Source organism: Abramis brama, assembly GCF_963993115.1.
Source record: "Abramis brama genome assembly, chromosome: 22".
NCBI classification, from domain to species: Eukaryota; Metazoa; Chordata; class Actinopteri; order Cypriniformes; family Leuciscidae; genus Abramis; species Abramis brama.
In genome coordinates, this window is record NC_139984.1 from 12,759,224 (window position 1) to 12,777,707 (window position 18,484).

General features: G+C 38.3%; 1 protein-coding gene across 7 annotated transcripts in view; it reads right to left on the reverse strand.

Annotated features, from left to right (window-relative positions):
* The window catches only part of chl1a (cell adhesion molecule L1-like a), a 66,526-nt gene that overhangs the window by 43,886 nt on the left and 4,156 nt on the right, over positions 1-18,484 (reverse strand). The window lies entirely within an intron of this gene.

Consider the following 18,484-nt stretch of genomic DNA (forward strand, 5'->3'; position numbering starts at 1 on the left):
ACATTTAGAAGCCATTCACAAAATGTATGTATGTATTTCTGGATACTGAATCAAAACCTTCATAATCCCACTGTGCTACATTACAGATCCAATAGCACAATAAAAACGGCCTGTCTGTATTATTTCTCTGTATTAGTTCATAGTGTTATTTCTTCCATATGGCCAGACCTGCTGCAGCACATCTTTCCGTTCACATATACAGTTTAGTCAACACAGCACTTTTCAGTGCAAAATTCGGAAAAATGCATCAAACGTTTCTATCAGCATTCATTTATTTAGGATGGCAGGATGGAGAGAGAGATGATGGGGAGAGAGAGAGAGAGAGAGAGAGAGAGAGAGAGAGAGAGAGAGAGAGAGAGAGAGAGAGAGAGAGAGAGAGAGAGAGAGAGAGAGAGAGAGAGAGAGAGAGAGAGAGAGAGAGAGAGAGAGAGAGAGAGAGAGAGAGAGAGAGAGAGAGAGAGAGAGAGAGCTCTTAATCTGTGCCTCACCGCAACGCAGTAAAAGTTTGGAAGTATCTGGGACAGACAGGAAGAGAGTGACGGAACCTCCCATTCATCTCGCTACCATTCAGGAACATCCTGGACCATCAGCACTCTCGCACAACACCTTGTCTGCTCTAATCATTTTAATAACACACTGCACGAAAAGAGAAAACTCTCATGCAACTTTCTGCCACTGCAATTGCCACACTATTTTGCAACCCTGAAGTAAGCAAAGGATAGTCTTGTTTTATACATAAATTAAATTAAGCTAGTTTAAGAAACATAAAAATCTTACTGCAAAATATGTGTCATTTATTGATATTTAGACCTTTTCCCAAATCAGATAATGTGCAAAAACTAAGGTTGGCTTGAAGGGATTTGGAAGGACTATTTAAAAACAAACAACAAAAAATCTGATTTATAATATAATATGAAAATATTGTTGACAAGTTCTGGTCATGTCCTTGAGGATACATGCACTACAAGGTGGAAGTAGTCCAAATATAATTTATCTTTTACAATCTGATTTGGCCTATTTTCAAATATAATTTGCATCAGATTAAGGGCCATGGAACACCACCAGTTTGGAATTTTGTATATTTATCAAGACTACTGTTGTCAGTTAGTTCCAGTATCTTCAAAAAAGGCAAAAAAATATTTAGTATAAAGAAACCGCAAAAAAAGGAACATTAAATTCAAGTAAAGAAAACATTTCACAAACGAGTTATCAAATTTGATTCAAGCATAACAGTTTGTTCATCATGCTATTTGAAGGATTGTCTTGTATTTTGTCATTGTTTGTGTGCATGAGATGTTATTTTTGTCAATGCATATTTGTGTTCTGTTCACACTAATGACAGACATGCGTTAATTAGAAACAAGAATGTAAACGGTAAAAGCAGAAATATCCGATTTGGCTTGAGGTTATGAAACCTGACTCATTAAAAGAACCTTTAGTTTTCCTTCTTCATTCGGTGGGTCTGTACTGTCTGTACACAAAACAAGAATATGACTGAGAAATGAATGTTTTATCTGGATCAGGAGGCCATAATCAGATCTCTCAATGAACGCTTGGTTCATTTCTCATAGTTAAAGAAGTGCGGGAGGTGAATGTGCCCTTCATAGGAACATCCCGGATTCATTTCCAGAGAAGCTTTTCCAGTGTTGTCAAATTTTAGGTGCTCATCTGTGTCTCAGATATACTAGAGATACAAAGGATTTGACGGAATTTTTGCACTCGAAGGTCCTTGTTCCAAGATGGAACCAAGATCATCAGCTGTAAAAATCTGGATGAGTGTTCCGCCCCAACTTGCTGAGCATTTCATGTTGACTTAGCACAAACATTTTTTTTTTTTTTTCAATTATAATCTTCACAACAAGTTGTAACAGAACCCCGCTGCAGATAAACAGGAAACCACAGCCTGTCAATCAAATTCACTCAAGACTCAAGAGTTTAAACCAGATGCATCTCCAACACGGAAGAGAATGATTAATTCAGTACATCAATTATTTGAATATGGTATGCAACTCTAACTATGGAATGGTTCTCCCACCCCCCAATAAAAGCAAAAAAAAAAAAAAAAAAAATTTTTTCTTTGAAACTATTTGTATATTTACTAGCAAATTCTGAGTGAAAATTGTTTCAAAGTAAATTCTACACCATTTTCCAGTGTATTTTAAATAATAATAATTTCTGCTCTAATTAAAGGAAAGCTTCTTTAATGAATTGGTATATTTAAACATTTAGAATCCAACATGATTTGACTGAATCATTAAAAATTAAATATTAAAATCATTAATACCGTGCATTCTTTTTCTTGGTCTCGATGTAGAATATAACTTGTTTTTTTCTAAAATAATTGTGCAATAATATAGCTAACTGATGCTGCATTATCTATAAAAGTCCCAAAGAGGAAATGTCAGTTTCATTGTGGTTCAGAATTGTCAAATTAATTGTTAACCAATTATACGGACTCAATAAACAGTAACTTCCAGAAAAACCTTTGAAAAAAGACCATATCTTGAAAAATAAATCTAATGACTGAAAAATAGCATATTGTTGGCTACTGCCCTTGTAACGTAATTTCTTGTAGATTCTCTGAATAACATGAAAGAGAAGGAAAATTATGTTTCCATCAGGGTTGTCTTGTGGATTTTAAAATAGAGGAGACACACAAACTGTAGCAGTCTAGGGATCCTCTCTATAGAGGACTTTTTTTAAATAATTATTAAATGCTTTAAAATTGCTTTTTTGCTCACTTTTAGATGTTCGTGTTAAAATAGCGACGGAGCCAAAAGTCTCCAGTTATGGATTTGCCTCTATCCCACAAACTCGATTCGGTACGGTCGGTGGAGGAGCAGCGGTGGTTCCGACATCAGTAATATTTTATGGTGTTACAATGGTGAAATTACAAACAAGAAATTCACATTCCGAGGCATGAAAATGAAATTTTATTTCATTTAATTAACTTTAATTAACATTAAATCGTCCTTCTCCCATTTTCCATCTCAGAATTTTGGGAAAGCTGTCCCTCCCTTGCCTCCCCTGACGAGCTGCCATTGGTTGCCATTTGGCAGTTAAATGCTGATTAATTACTAGAGTAGTGACTTCTCTACTATAACACAGCAACTACTAAAAAAATATAACCTTGAAGACCATAAAAAATAGAGCTGCATTTTCTTGGCTGTGCCAAATGCATTTAGGCACCTGTTTAACAGGGGCCACTAGGGCCAGTCTATGTCAGGGCCTTGTTGGCCACTGTTAGCTTGTAGGCTGCCTGCACTAATGGCTCTCTGTGTGAGGAATTACACCATGCCATGACATGGGAACTCCTTGAAAATGTGTCGGGAACCAGCCGCATTAGCATTTTGGAGACGCATGAATGAGTGTGTTTGTTCTAGTCTGTGAGGTTTGCTGAAAGACCCCATTAACAGCAGGTCTAGAAGGACTGCAGTGTGTCAGGTCAGACCGAAAATGAACAGAGAGAGAGAGGGAGAGAAAATAAAGAAAATAAAGCAAGATGAACAGAGAAGGAGAAGCTGATAAAGGTGTCAAGTTAAGATAATCACTTAAAATAGAGTCATAGAAGTCAGTAGAGTATTTTAACCCATCTATTAAAGTGATAAAATGATACTCACATGAGATGAAGACTCAGAATATATCAGCCTTCTAGAAAAAGTTGTTTTATTCTGCATGTAGAGGGTCGCCCCCTCATGGGTGCCACCATATTGAGATAGAATGACCAATCATTTTCATGCAATTGTCTAACTTACTAATAACTAATTTTGTCACAATTTGTCACTAGATGTCAGTATAAACTTCAAGACCACTGAGATGAAGAAAAGCAAAATATAGGCAAAAACGTATTGAGTGCACCTTTAATTTCAAAAAAAAAAAAAAAAAAAAAAAAACATAAACTAGATAATGAAGGACACTATTGGTTTAAAGGACTTCAAAGAACAAATTCACAAAATGTGCTGTCAAATGCCGAGATAAGGAGCTTTGCAGAATACCTTGAGTGGGTGTTACCTCTGGGAATTATTTTGAGGATATGGAAGAGGACGTTTGCATGGATCTCCTGCCCCAGCTGGTTCCACCCAGCTCAAAGTCTCCTGTGCCCACACTGGTTCCACCCAGCTCAAAGTCTCCTGTGCCCACACTGATTCCACCCAGCTCAAAGTCTCCTGTGCCCCCGCTGGTTCCACCCAGCTCAAAGTCTCCTGTGCCCACACTGATTCCACCCAGCTCAAAGTCTCATGTGCCCCCCCTGTTTCCACCCAGCTCAAAGTCTCCTGTGCCCACACTGATTCTACCCAGCTCAAAGTCTCCTGTGCCCCCGCTGATTCCACCCAGCTCAAAGTCTCCTGTGCCCCCGCTGGTTCCACCCAGCTCAAAGTCTCATGTGCCCACGCTGGTTCCACCCAGTTCAAACAAAGTCTCCTGTGCCCACACTGATTCTACCCAGCTCAAAGTCTCCTGTGCCCCCGCTGATTCCACCCAGCTCAAAGTCTCCTGTGCTCCCGCTGGTTCCACCCAGCTCAAAGTCTCCTGTGCCCCCGCTGATTCCACCCAGTTCAAAGTCTCATGTGCCCCTGCTGGTTCCACCCAGCTCAAAGTCTCATGTGCCCCCGCTGGTTCCACCCAGTTCAAACAAAGTCTCCTGTGCCCCCGCCGTTTCCACCCAGCTCAAAGTCTCCTGTGCCCCCGCTGATTCCACCCAGTTCAGAGTCTCCTGTGCCCCCACTGGTTCCACCCAGCTTAAAGGACAAATCCAGTGAAAAATGAACCTAGGGGTAATTAACACATGGTTACCGAGTCGATCGTTCCCTGCGATGCGTTTTCATGAAAATCGAATGTATAGAGTTTTATCTTTAAAAACAGATTAGCTCATAACAGTAGTATATGGGGCACAGAGTAAGTAAAAATAAATCGCTAGTTAATACCACTAACAAGGCTCAAAATAGCCTCACACTAACACGGTAACATAATGAGGGTCCTTACATACAAACCGAAGCATTGAGAACTTTGTAAGTGTACAGACAGTTTAATAAGAAGATACTTTATAAAGACAGTACATTACGCGTTGACATGCAGGAGCCATCTTGGAAAACAGTCTCGACTAATCGAGCCACGAACGCCGTGCTACGTTAGATTTCACAAACGTAATTCCTATCGACCAGCTATCCTATCGACGGCGTTCGTGGCTCGATTTGTTAGTGGTATTAACTAGCGATTTATTTTTACTTACTCTGTGCCCCATATACTACTGTTATGAGCTAATCTGTTTTTAAAGATAAAACTCTATACATTCGATTTTCATGAAAACGCATCGCAGGGAACGATCGACTCGGTAACCATGTGTTAATTACCCCTAGGTTCATTTTTCACTGGATTTGTCCTTTAAAGTCTCCTGTGCCCCCGCTGGTTCCACCCATTTCAAAGTCTCATGTGCCCCCACTGGTTCCACCCAGCTCAAAGTCTCCTGTGTCTCCAGAGTTCCCATCCAACCTCAGTCTCCCACCTCCTCTTCCTAAAACAGCCAGTTCCTCAGCCCCACCTCTGCTGATTCCCTTCAGCCCCTTAACTTCTCTAATGTCACACTGTTTTGTGGATCTGCCTCAGGTCTTCCGGTCTACAGCTCGCCCAGTCAAGAGAATCCCCCGGCTCCGCCTCCAACCACTCATCCCGTCACTCCACCTCGGCCCGTCAACCTGTCGGCTCCGCCTTGGCTCCTCCCTCCCTCACTCTGCCAGACCTTGGCCTCCAGGACCATCGGTGTCGCCCAGTCCCATGTGCTCTCTTTCTGCGCCCAGGGCTCCACTTCCTTTGGCTATCTCCATCATTCGTAGTCCCCCTGGTGTCAACTGCCAAATCACTACCATGACTCCTCCCTCCCTCGACGTGGTTCGGGTCCTTGCCTGGTACCTCCTGCTCTTGGCTCCTCCCTCCCTCCACTCCTCCATTGAATGTTCTGCCTGCACCTGACAGATTACGCTCCTCTCCTGTTCCACATCCTCCTCCAGAGCCCCCTCCTTCCCTCAGTTTGACTGCTACAACATGAGGATACGCCTCATGAGGAGCTGTACTGTAACGTGTTCTGTTATGGTTTAATTCTAGTTCCTGTTTCCTTTGTTCTCATTTTCCAACCACTAGTTTGTTTTTTATGGTTACTGATTTGAATTGCACACCTGTTTCAGTTTCTGTTGATTACTTTCGTCTTTAGGTTAAACATAGTTATTTTGCTAAACTTTCTCTTGTTATCTGTGTGTTCTTTAGTTGGATTTTTTTGAATAAAGACTGTTTTCGTTATTGTTCATTGTTGTGGACTTTATTGTGTTATTCTCTCAACTTCATTGCCATCTAGACAAAAGGGGAATAACTTAATAATAATTTAATAATTGTGTTTTGTAATATAAACACACTGACCATGTAACACATACTGCAGTGAATTATAAACAGTAGAGAGTGTCATTCTTGTTTTGTTTGTTTTTAAATTGCAAAAGAAAATATTTTAATGCTACCTGTAGTTGATGTTTTTTAGGCCATTGTTTTAATCGTGATAAAGTATGTTTGTTGGATGACCTTTTTTTTGCTAGTGTTATTTTGCTTTTCCTTTGCATGGTACGGCTTGGTACGGCTCACTTTTTGGTGCTTTTCCACTGCCTGGCACGGCTCCATAATGCTCGGTATGGCTCACTTAAATAGTACAACCTCAGTTGAGGTTCCAAGCGAGCCGTGCCGATACTAAAATGTGACGTGTAAACACCGCAGATCACAGATTGGTCAGAGAGAATCGTCACTACCAGCGTCATTGGATTTGCAACACGAGACACCAAACCCACTAGAAACAAACTTCTTCATCTTGCAGTGAAAAACTAGCCTGGCTCCGCCCTCCTACGTACTTCCGCTCAATTTTCATTTTCCTTCAGTACTCCGTCTAGGTTTGCGGTATATTCGTAAAATTTTTACCGGTCCAATCAGCGAACAGAGGGAGTGGCTGAGAATGATGACGTTGAGGTTGTGCGCTAGTTTGAGTTGTAGGGTTACGTCACGACCAGTCGTTAGTGATTGGTTATGGCAGATCCAGAGTGGTTCTGGGCAGATCCAATAGTAAATTTCAACAGAGTACCCGCCTTCAAGGAAGTTAACGCTTGTCAATGGAGAGTGGCCAGACTCTCTGTACAAATGAAATGTACGAGAGTCTGGTAGGACCAGGCCAGTGAAAAATATCCACATGCCGAGAATCAAGAACACCATTCCATCGATATGCTCCATTGCTTCTGTTGTGTGTTTGTTTGTGTCACGTTTACGATGATGTCACGGCAGTAGAGGCGGCGAAACTATAACGATCAGTCTATAATCCCACCCACTTTGAAGCAGTACTAAACTGCAGTGGAAAAGCAAACCGAGCCAAAGTAAAGCGAGCCGAGCCATGCCGAGTCGTGCCAAGTAGTGGAAAAGCACAATTATGGAAGTATGGGTTGATTTGTGACATGTACATGTATAAAGTGTTTTGGAAATGATCTGCTTTACCAAGTTAAAAGTTAGATAGAAGAACTGTTATTAATTTTGACCACCATGTCAGTACCAAGGCTATCTTCATGGCGAAAACAGAATAAACAACAAGTCATACAATTAAAAAAAAGCTATATAAGACATTAAAGGTTAATACTAGACAGAAATTCTAAAATACATTCAGGTGATACTTTTTTTAAATACATCAGTTAAACATATCTCTGAATAAAACCGTTGTCTATTTACATTAAAACAGTGCAGTCCAGTAAAATATGTTTAACAGTAATTGTAGTTTGACAAAGAAGGCATGATGGTGGTTCTTTGGCTTTTAATAAATAGCCATGTGTAAGTCTTGTATGACCTATACGGGAAACAACTTAATCATACCTAGATTTGAAATTAGATCTACGGCATGTTATTAATATAAGAGTTTGTTACAGGTCTGAGATCAGAGGGTGGAATTTTACACTGAAATAAGTTGAGAGCCTCCTTTGCAGTGATGACTATTTTCTCATTACCAGATGAACCAATATTACCTGGAACACAGCAGAAAAAGATTTTCCTTGCGTAAAAGATCTAATTAAGCTAATATAATTATAATTATGTGATGATCAGTCTACACAGATTCAAGTACCTGAAGCCAGGATTTTGAGTCAGTGAAGATTAAGAAATTTCGTTCTTGTCCATTTTCTATATTTTCCACAGCCAGGAGTAAAACACAAGCTTCAGCTAAAGAACTGTGTGAAGAGTTTTGAAAGAGTGACCTAAGTATTGAGAAATGTGTCCTATTGATTGTAAAAAAAATATAAAAAAATAATAATAATAATAATAATAAACTGTAAACAAAGACAATAACGGACAATTTGAGATAGAAACATAGGGCAATAAATACCAGAGCAAATGAGAAACCAAACAAGACATAGGTGAACATAATCAGTAACCAGAAACAATCAGCGAAACAGGAACTGAACACATGCAAAACAAGGGAATACAAACTAAAAGTCCATGAAAACAGAAACTAAACCAAAACTTGACAGACACTCTCAACTTTTTAGAATTCACTGCAGTTTGTTATATTGATCCATGTTTGCATTACATACAGTTCAAAATTAAGTTTATCCTTTTGTATAATGAAATTGAAAGACGAACCTGACACCGGTGTAGGTTTTTTTTTTTTTTTTTTAAGATTTGGAATATATTTCAATATGTTATTACTTTTCTCAATATGGTATTACTAAATGTAACAAATTCTGTCTTATTCAGTTTTGTATTATGTTAGGTTTTGATCTAGTTTAATAGTTTTGAAAAGATCATGTAAAGATCAATGTGAAAATTGGCCTGCATGTACATAGAGTTTTGGTGGAGGTTGTGAAAGATGTAGTTATTGAATGATAAATAATCCATAGACTGCTGTTTTGATCACAAAAGTGACCCAAGTATTGAAAAATTGGTCCTAGCAATTGTAAAGAAAAAGAAAAAAAAAACTTTGATGATTGAAGCTTGAACATTTGCTCACCACTACACCTGGAATCTTCCTTTCATTTTATCACAGAAACTTGCTTTTGAATGACAGCTCAGTGATAATTCTGCTCAGACAATGGAAGAATATGCGTTACACACTTCAACTCAAAAGGTATTTTATACCTTTGTCTCAAAATATACTCTGAACACACGAGTGAGTCGGCGTGTATCTGCATGCATTGTATATGCAAAGGGTGTGTGTCTGCGTGCGTGCGTGCATCAGGCTCTGTGGGAGAGAATGAGAGTGGTGAGTAATCAGAAATCCCTGAGGCTTTACAGCAGTGTTATCATTTTTGCCACATGTAACAGCTTGTTGAGGAAAACACCCAGCCCAGCAACCATATTCCCAAACAACATCCACACTTCACCTAAAGAGGACACTTAATCTTCAGAGAGGCAAGGACTGTGAAGAAATTAATCCACACTTATTGTGTAATGTAGTTCCCATAAATGCAGCGGTATGATTCAAAAATATACAGAGTTTATTATTATAATTTTAAATACAATTAAATTCCACATTACAAAATTAAATCAAGAGATTTTTAAGTTATATTCAGTTTTTATTTATGAAGGTGATAAAAAGGTGTGTATTTAAGATGCGTAATCTTCTTTTAATGAGTAGCGGAACTATGAAAAGACCCAATGTTTTGATAAGTCCGGTCTTTGTCTGCCTTCAGGATATATTTATTTCAATGACTGAAAAAAGCTTTAGACAGGAAGTTGTTTGTAACATTTTGTGGTACATGAATAGAAAAAGATTTATTGATCATTTGAAGTCGAATGAGTTGAACATCTGTTCTGAGTACTGCATTGAGCATGTGATATTCATGAGTTTAATAAAATAAGGTTTATTTTATTCAAGGTTTAATAAAATAACGGGAAAAAAAACTATTTCGACTAAAATCTGACTGGATGAGCCATGTTCAAAGTCAAATAGACTACCATTCAGAAGAGAAAGATTTAAAATAACTATTTTCTGCTTTAGTATATTGTAAAATGTAATTTAATCATCTGATGAATTTTCAGCATCATTACTCAAGTCTTCAGTGTCACATGATCCTTCAGAAATCATTCTAATGTTGATTTGCTTTTTGCTTTTACTTGTTTTTATTGAAATCTTTTGCAATGTTATAAATGTTACTTTTGATCAATTGAATGCATATGGTCCTTACTGAATAAAAGTATTAATTTTTGTCTTTAAAAAAAAAAAAAAATCTTACCATATCTATGTTTGAACATCAGCTGAATTATACTTTAATGTGTCTGAAAAATGTATTTATTTGGCTTTGCATTGTGCCGAAGAACAACACTTAAAGGTGCCCTAGAATGTGTTGAAATAATATTTTAATTTTGTCTCTGATATCTACATAGAGGGTATGGCTTATTTAAGGGCATTTAAAATGTCCAGATATGGTTTTACAGGTCCATTTTCAACCCTAGAAATTGGCCCTAGAATGAAATGGTCTGTTTTTACCTTATTTGGAAGGGTCATGAATAGTAATGAGGAGTTCTGCTCTGATTGGCTGTTTCACTGCGGGCTCATAACAGTAGCTCAGAGTGACAGCAAAAAGGTCCCTGATGTCCAGCGTGACAATGGAGAGATTAGGCGTTCAACCGTACATCAGAGTCCTGCACGGGTCCGATTTTGTAAATCCGATTTTTGTACCCGCAGTGCTTCAAACCGCATCCTACCCGTTTTCCGACAGCAGCACTAATTAAAATCCGCACCCGACCCGCTTAAAATAGAACCGACACCCGACCCGCACCCGAAATAAAATAAGTTTAGCCAATCACATTATAGACACAATTACAAAAATGTTTATTGCCAGGTCATACAGAAGTTATTACACGACAATTAACACAAGGACAACTTCAGCCGAAGCTGTAAAAAGGCCGGTACATGAAGAACATGGCTAACGTTACCACAAAACTGAGTAGCCTTATCACATTTTACCAATTGAACAGACGCGGCTACAACACTATATCTGCCACGCAATTTCGTCTAGCCTACATCTGACAATTTTGGGTTCAAACACGCCCTGCACACAGTGGCACAAAAAGTGGGTATGCGCTATATGCGGCGCATAGGGGCGCAGCACCAGGGGGGCGCCAAAGCGATGGCAATTTAATTTATACGTAGCTGCTGTTGTGCGTTTTATAAATAATTTCTGCATTTCCTCAATGTTATATAACTTTTTAGAGGACTAACAGGCTAGAGTAAGATATTCATAAGATTCCATCATAGAATTTTGACATGGGGGGGGGGGGGTATCGCGAGCAGGCGGGGGCGCCGTGAGCGCTGAGCGAGCAGGTACGAGTCGAAAAAGATGGATAAAGCAAAAAAGCTGTCGGGACTAAAAATAGGAAAAGGGAAAAGGAGATGGCATGCTGATGTGCCAACAGCTAAATAAGTGGATGGTCAAAGGCAACAGGTAGGATTTAAAGTGTGACGTCAACGCATGTAGGCTAGAGATTCCCGGTGGGCCGACGTGCTTTTTGGGCCGATACATCTAATAGGCTTTTTTTTTTGTCTTTGTCTTAACAGCCCATAAAACTCGTACATCAGCGGCCCATTCGTTTTGTTTTGTTTTATTGGCGGCGCTGGGTTAGTGCCGTTGTAATGCATTGGTAAAAAAAATAAAAATAAGTCAGCGTTAGTTTTTTTTTTGTGTGTGACATTTTTCATTAAACACGTAGATCAGCGGCCCATTGGTTCTTTTCTTGATTGACACTGGGCTTGTCCAATCACATCTTTAATGTGAAGTATTGAAATTAGTACAAAACTAATTATGAAAGTTTCCTTTATTTTTTAGTGCATTTGTTTTACAATATATGGCTATTACTATCATGGAATTAATATTATAACTATTATTATGTAGTAGTGTAATGTAGACAGACACTGTTACTAAAAAAGGTTTGAATTTTTCTTTGTTTAATTTGCACACTGAATATGGGTTATAGCTTTTAATTTGAACTCTCAAAGTATCCAGATTGATGAATTCAACATTAAAAAGCACAAAAGTGTATTCATCACTGTGAAGTATAGTTCAATTTTATTAATAAATGACAATTTTGTACTTATGTCATCTGTTAACTACCACTCGTTCCTCACTCATCACATGGCACAGTTATTTATTTCTTTGTTTTTTTTTTGTGGGGGGGGGGGGGCGCCAAAATTGTTGCTGCATACCCCTCTGACACTGGGTAGTTGCGCCCCTGCCTGCACACCACACTTAACAGTGTTAAATTTGAAAAATACTGTTCGATAGAACTGCTTTGTTACCACAGTTATCTGCGTGCTTCCTCGGCGATGAAGTTCCACATTTGCGGCTATCCAACACGAAAATGCAGCAAAGCCTTTCACAATATTTTCTTCAGATACACATGCATCCATCTCGACGACTGCAAGCAGATCGCGCGCGCGCGCGGTTATGATGAATTTTTAAAAGTGAAAGTAGCCTAACCTTAGATCCTGGGAGGGCGCAGTTCCGCCTGGTATTGAACATGGGCTGGCATACGCAAATTTTGGGAGGCGTACATATTAATGATCCTGACTGTTGCGTCACAGTCGGTGTTATGTGGAGATTCGCCTATTTTTCAGGGGTGTTTTTCAAAAACGAGATTTAAATAAGAAGGAGAAAACAATGATGTTTGAGACTCACTGTGTCATGTCCATGTACTGAACTCTTGTTATTTAACTATGCCAAGATAAATTAAATTTCAAATTCTACGGCACCTTTAACCATAGTAAAAACACAGTAAACATGTCTTCTCCGGCTTCATTTTAGATGTGCACAAATTATGCTTGGAATTTTAAGCAATAGAACATGTAAAAACGTTTAATAACTGCTTCTGATTATCCCAGAACGCGTCCTGTTATCCGACAGGAAAGTGAATATAGGTGTTGAGGGGCTGCGAGCGACACACACTTCAGGAGGTGCTAGTGAGATTAGATTGAGAAGAGGGACCCCAGAGAGGGGCCTCATTAGCATGAGAATCTTATTCAGCTTGATAGAAAAGAAACAGATCTGGGGAACAGACCCAAAATGATAAAAAAAAATAAAAAAAAGATTCATGAAAGAAAAAAAAATCTAAGCAACATTTGGCTCCTTTCACACGCTTTAACATTAATGTGGTGTTAAGCTTTCTTGATCTAATATAAACCATGTCACACCTCAAATAACCTGCACTAACCTGTAAAAACATCTCACAGTAGCAGCCATGTTCCTCATACTTTTCCTGTTCTGTGATTACTGACATTTGTGTTGCTCCCACTGGGCAATATGTGAGAAATAGCATCTGAATCCACAGTCTTTCATTTGAACCAGAGTGTGACTGTCAAATTATTGTTTTTGTACCCTCAATGGATTCGACTGAGTCATATGAATCACGCCAAAGATGAGAGGAGGAGGAGGAGGATGTATGTGGCACAAATGGAAAACGTATTTACTTCATGTTCCAGTGTAAGAGGAACATTGTCAATATGGGTAGGTGGGTGGCTGGGGAAAGGGGATTATTTTGAGACTGTCATGAGTGGCCTCAGAGGGAAGTGTGAGCGAGAAAGCTATATCGGGACACACAGTGAGAGCTCTGTTGAGCCGTGTGAGATGGGCTGAATTGAACTGAAGTACACTACAAGTGCCAGCAAACCATGTCTACAGTATGTGCACTTTGGAGGAATGTGAGCCATTGTGCCTGTCAATGGGGAGGACGTTTTTCAAGTGGGTTGCAAAGAGTGTATAGGACGTTGGGAGTGGGTGTCTTTTGTATGTGTGTGTATTTGTATATTGCGTGCATGTTTCGAGCCCAGATCGTTCTTGTCCTCTCGCTCAATGGGTGGCATCGTTATAGAATATTGTTTCCTCTCCTCAGAAGTGCCATGGAAAGCCGCGGAAACCATGCGAGATGGTAATTGCATTAGCTGCGGTCAGCGGGAGAAGTCACAACCCCATTTCCATCAACTCACTTTGATGACAGAACATCAATGTAACACTTACTCCAAGGAGTTTGATAGTAAAAATGACTGTTGGTACACTGAAAGTGAAATGTACGATAAATCCAGGGTGATGTTATTAGTATTCGTAGGAGTTTGTATGTAACGTTTACATGGATAGACATTGAAAACTGTGATTAGGTCATGATGATCGACGAGTACTGTTTTTTGAGCATCCCGTCAAATTTAAAATAGTTCAAACTAGTCTTGAACTAGTCTAGTGCTAGACCCATATGCAGTATTGGTCAGCCCCAGTGATGGGCCGATATTTGGCCATTTTTGCAATTACTAACATTGGTCGATTACCGATTAACAGAAGAGTTTTATCTCCCAACTCCCTGCCAAGTTCTACTGACAATGGATAGTAAACAAATGTGTAACTTTTTGTAAGTGTAATGTCAGTTTTCATTTAATTTCATCAGGTCTGTGTGCAAATCAAATTGTAATTACATTTTAATTATATAAATCAGCATTATATCAGCTGTCAGACACCCTGCTATCTAGGTATCACAACCCACGCAGACTCATTAGAAAAATTTGACATTTGTGCAAAATAATATTATGTTGCTTCTTACACGATTCGTAACACATTCAAAGTGAAATGTACAGTGAGTGGGACTAAAAGCATGTCCAGTTTGATCTGAAACAGATAAATGTGAATCTGGCTACATTTTATTATGTTTGTTATTGTTGTTGTGCAAACAAATCACATAAGTTCAGAAATGAATGCCCAGTGAGTGGCGCTAAAAGGTTAATACTGTACGTCCCCCAAGGGTCCATATTGGGTCCCATGCTGTTTTCTCTATACATGTTGCCCTTGGGGTCCATTTTCAAAAAACACAATATTCCCTTCCATTGTTATGCGGATGATGTACAAATCTATTTCCCTGTCAAAACAAATGACAAAGTCTCAATTCAGCCATTGCTTAACTACCTGACAGATTTAAAAATATGGCTGGATCAGAGCTTTTGCACTTTGGTCAACTATGGTTGTTTTTAAAAGTGCTATATAAATAAACTTGAAACTTGAACTCTATTGCATTTGAAAATAACGTGCGGTGCCACCTACACTAAACCCTACCTTAAATCTAACCGACAGTGTTAACAAAAGCAAATGTGAGATTAAAAAGCACATTTACGCATTTATGCAATCATGCTATTTTAGCTTGCTTCTACAAGTCTTTGATCTTTATAGTGACTCAAGTATCTCAGGACTCCAGATTACAAATGTAATGTTGTACCAAGTGAACTACCGAGCAAGTTTACTTCGTCAGAAAAGTACAACTCTTTACACACAAATACTTGCAAATACTTCTTGTGCATATATCAAGCTGCACAAGAAGGTCAAATGTGAAGGAAGAATGCTGCAAAACAAGCCTTCAGAACGCCCAACAGTAGCTAAAAATATTATTGACATCCAAGCATTCAAAACCAGAGATCTACATAACATGCAGACCATACTAAGGAACTAAATACACCCGATCTCAAGATAATAACCAACTCTTCACAAATGGTCTGGAAAGAGAGGCTCAATGATGATTCATATTCATATGAAGAATGAAAAATAGAGAACCTCTTTATTGTTAACGCTCACTGTCCTGGAGGGAAAAGTTCCCTAACAGGCCCCAGTGGACACAGAGCTCTGACTGTGAAGCCCACAGCAGGACACTGTCAGCACTATACACCAGACCTGTCTGAGAGAAAGCCGTATGTAAAAGCAAGATTTTGCTTGAAAATCCTAAAAAGACTCCATCCTTTTACTAACTTTGGAATACTAACAAGATGGAATACTTGCATTGTCTGAATATCCAATTCAAGCTAGGATTTTCGTTTGTTAATGCGTCATAGACGTCGACCGATAGTGGATTTTATTCATAACGATAACTATGGACCACACTGGCCGATAACCGATTAATCAACCAATAATTTTTTTAAATAAATAGATACTGAATGATAACAAATATTCACTCTATAAAATAATTCAGTGGCTTAATAAATATCACAGTAATAATTAACTTTATTAACTTAATAAAATCACTGAATATCATTTACTTGATTGTCTGAGTTGAACATACCAACATAATTGACTAAAAATCGACGAAAAACAATTTTTTAACGAAAACCAATTGTTGCAGCGATTGGTTATAGGTGCAAAAGCAATCAATCGGTCAACCTCTAGTCATCACAACACATATATAGTAACCTAGAGGAAACTCTTTTGGTTTGTATAAATCGAGGAATTTACACTTAAACTAACCTAAACTAATTAACTAAATAAATAAAAAATGTCCTGGCTCGCTTTATATCTTAGATAAGACAATTCATTGTATAAGTTGAGGTGACCAAATTTCTGAATCTGCCAGGGACATTCCCTATTCAGTGGTCAAAATATAATATAATAAAATAATAATTACTATATTGTGATGGTGTAACTTCATGAACATTTAAAATTGTGTTCAAAACAATCTCACAGCGAGCCAATAAGCCTGTTCAGGCCCTGCTATATAATTACCTTCAAGTAAAATTGATGTGAGTCATTATAAGCAACCACTATCACCCTTTATACAACCCTGAACTCCCTATTTCAAAATAATGTGCCTAAGACACGCACAACATCTTAGCAACTGCATAGCAAAGCCCTATAGAAACCTACACCACACTAGGACAATGAGTTTTCAATTTTAGATTTTCTCTTCCAGTTTTGTTGCTATAAATAGGTTGGAGATGCTTAAGACCAAAAAAACAAAAAACTAAACTGAAACTAAAGAAAAGAGAGGCATTTTCAAAGACTATTAGGTCCATAATGAACAGCCTGCACTTGGAGACTGGCTAAATGTTAAATAGACATTAAGTGGGCACTCAGCCCTGGTGCCTCATGGGATTAACTCTGTGTTTACTGAGAAACAGTCTCCACTGCCCACTGACTTTTACAAAATCACCCCAAATCCATTCTCACCACAGCAGGAATCACATAAAGGAGTTTATCCCAAAGACGGTGCAAGAATCCAAACACAGACATTACCTAGGAGAAAATCTGCCGGTGGCGGCAGACGTACAGAGAAATGTGGAGTTTAGATAGATGTTGATAAATTGGATTACAGGTTTATATGGTTTTTATGTGCATCGAGGCAGTTGAATGGCTTCAGGACATAATGATAGAGATTAATGATGACTGAACCCAACAATCCGAGTAGTTTCTTCACATTTTCGATGGATAAAGCACATTTTCTTTGAGAATTATTTTGCTCTGTAAGTGGGTTTATTGCTCTCTTGTCTTGAGGGATTTGTTCACCCAAAAATGAAAATTCAGTCAACATTTGCTCGCCCTCATGTTGTTTCAAACCAGTTTAATTTGTTCTGTTGAACACAAAAGTATTCAATTTATTTTAAAGAATGTTGGTAACCAGACAATTGACAGATGGCCATTGATTTCTATAGTATTTTTTTCCCTACTATGGTAGTCAATGGCTACCGTCAACTGTCTGGTTACCAACATTCTTCAAAATATCTTCTGTGTTCAACAGAAGAAAGAAACTAACACAGGTTTGCAACATGAGAGTGAGTAAATGATGACAAAATTTTCATTTTTGGGTGAACTATCCCTTTTAATGTTTAAGTATAAACAAACTGGCTGTGCATTATTTATTTTTTTAAATCTAGTCTAGTTGAATCTTTTATAACTTGAATTTGAAATTGGTTGAATTATTCTGATGAGTTAAATTAAATTAATATTTTTGAATGTGGATGTAACGCTTAGTTCAAGGAAGATGAAGACAGTGATTCAATAACATAAGATTTAATATAATTCTCAGAGTAAACAGCCAACATCCAAGACAGCGTGCTAACACAAACAATACCAGACCACAACTGAATGACAAGGAGGAACTTAAATACACTGTGACGATGAGACAAAATAACGAACAGCTGTAATGACTGGTGTTAGTGTCCATGGTAACTGATGAGTGGCGGGAAACTAGAACAAAAGAACACATGTGACTAACGAAAACAAACAGAACCTAATGGTGACAGTGGAACACAAAAGAAAATTAGTTTTAAAAATGCCTCAGCTTTTTTTTTTTTTTGGCCCACTGATCTATATGACTAGATTTCTCATGACATCATAAAAAGTGAAGCCACTGCGCCACCGTATTGGTTTTCCCTAGTATTCCCTGACATTCTATTGAATTAAATAGGAAATCATCCGATTTTTATGAGAAAACATTACCTAACGAGTCAGCGTTTTTATATCGGTCTCCCTGTACATTCTTACAATGTAAACGTCCTAAACATTTAAATGGTTATTGGTTTAAAGTCAGGAATTTCCCCTGCTTATTAAAAGTTACGTTCTTCATTACAGTAGCAAAAATCAGATCAGCTGACGTACGAGATACATCAGCATTTATATGACACAATGATTTATGAATACAGATTTAGACTTTGTAAGGCATTTGAGCTGACCTGTGGCTTTTTAAC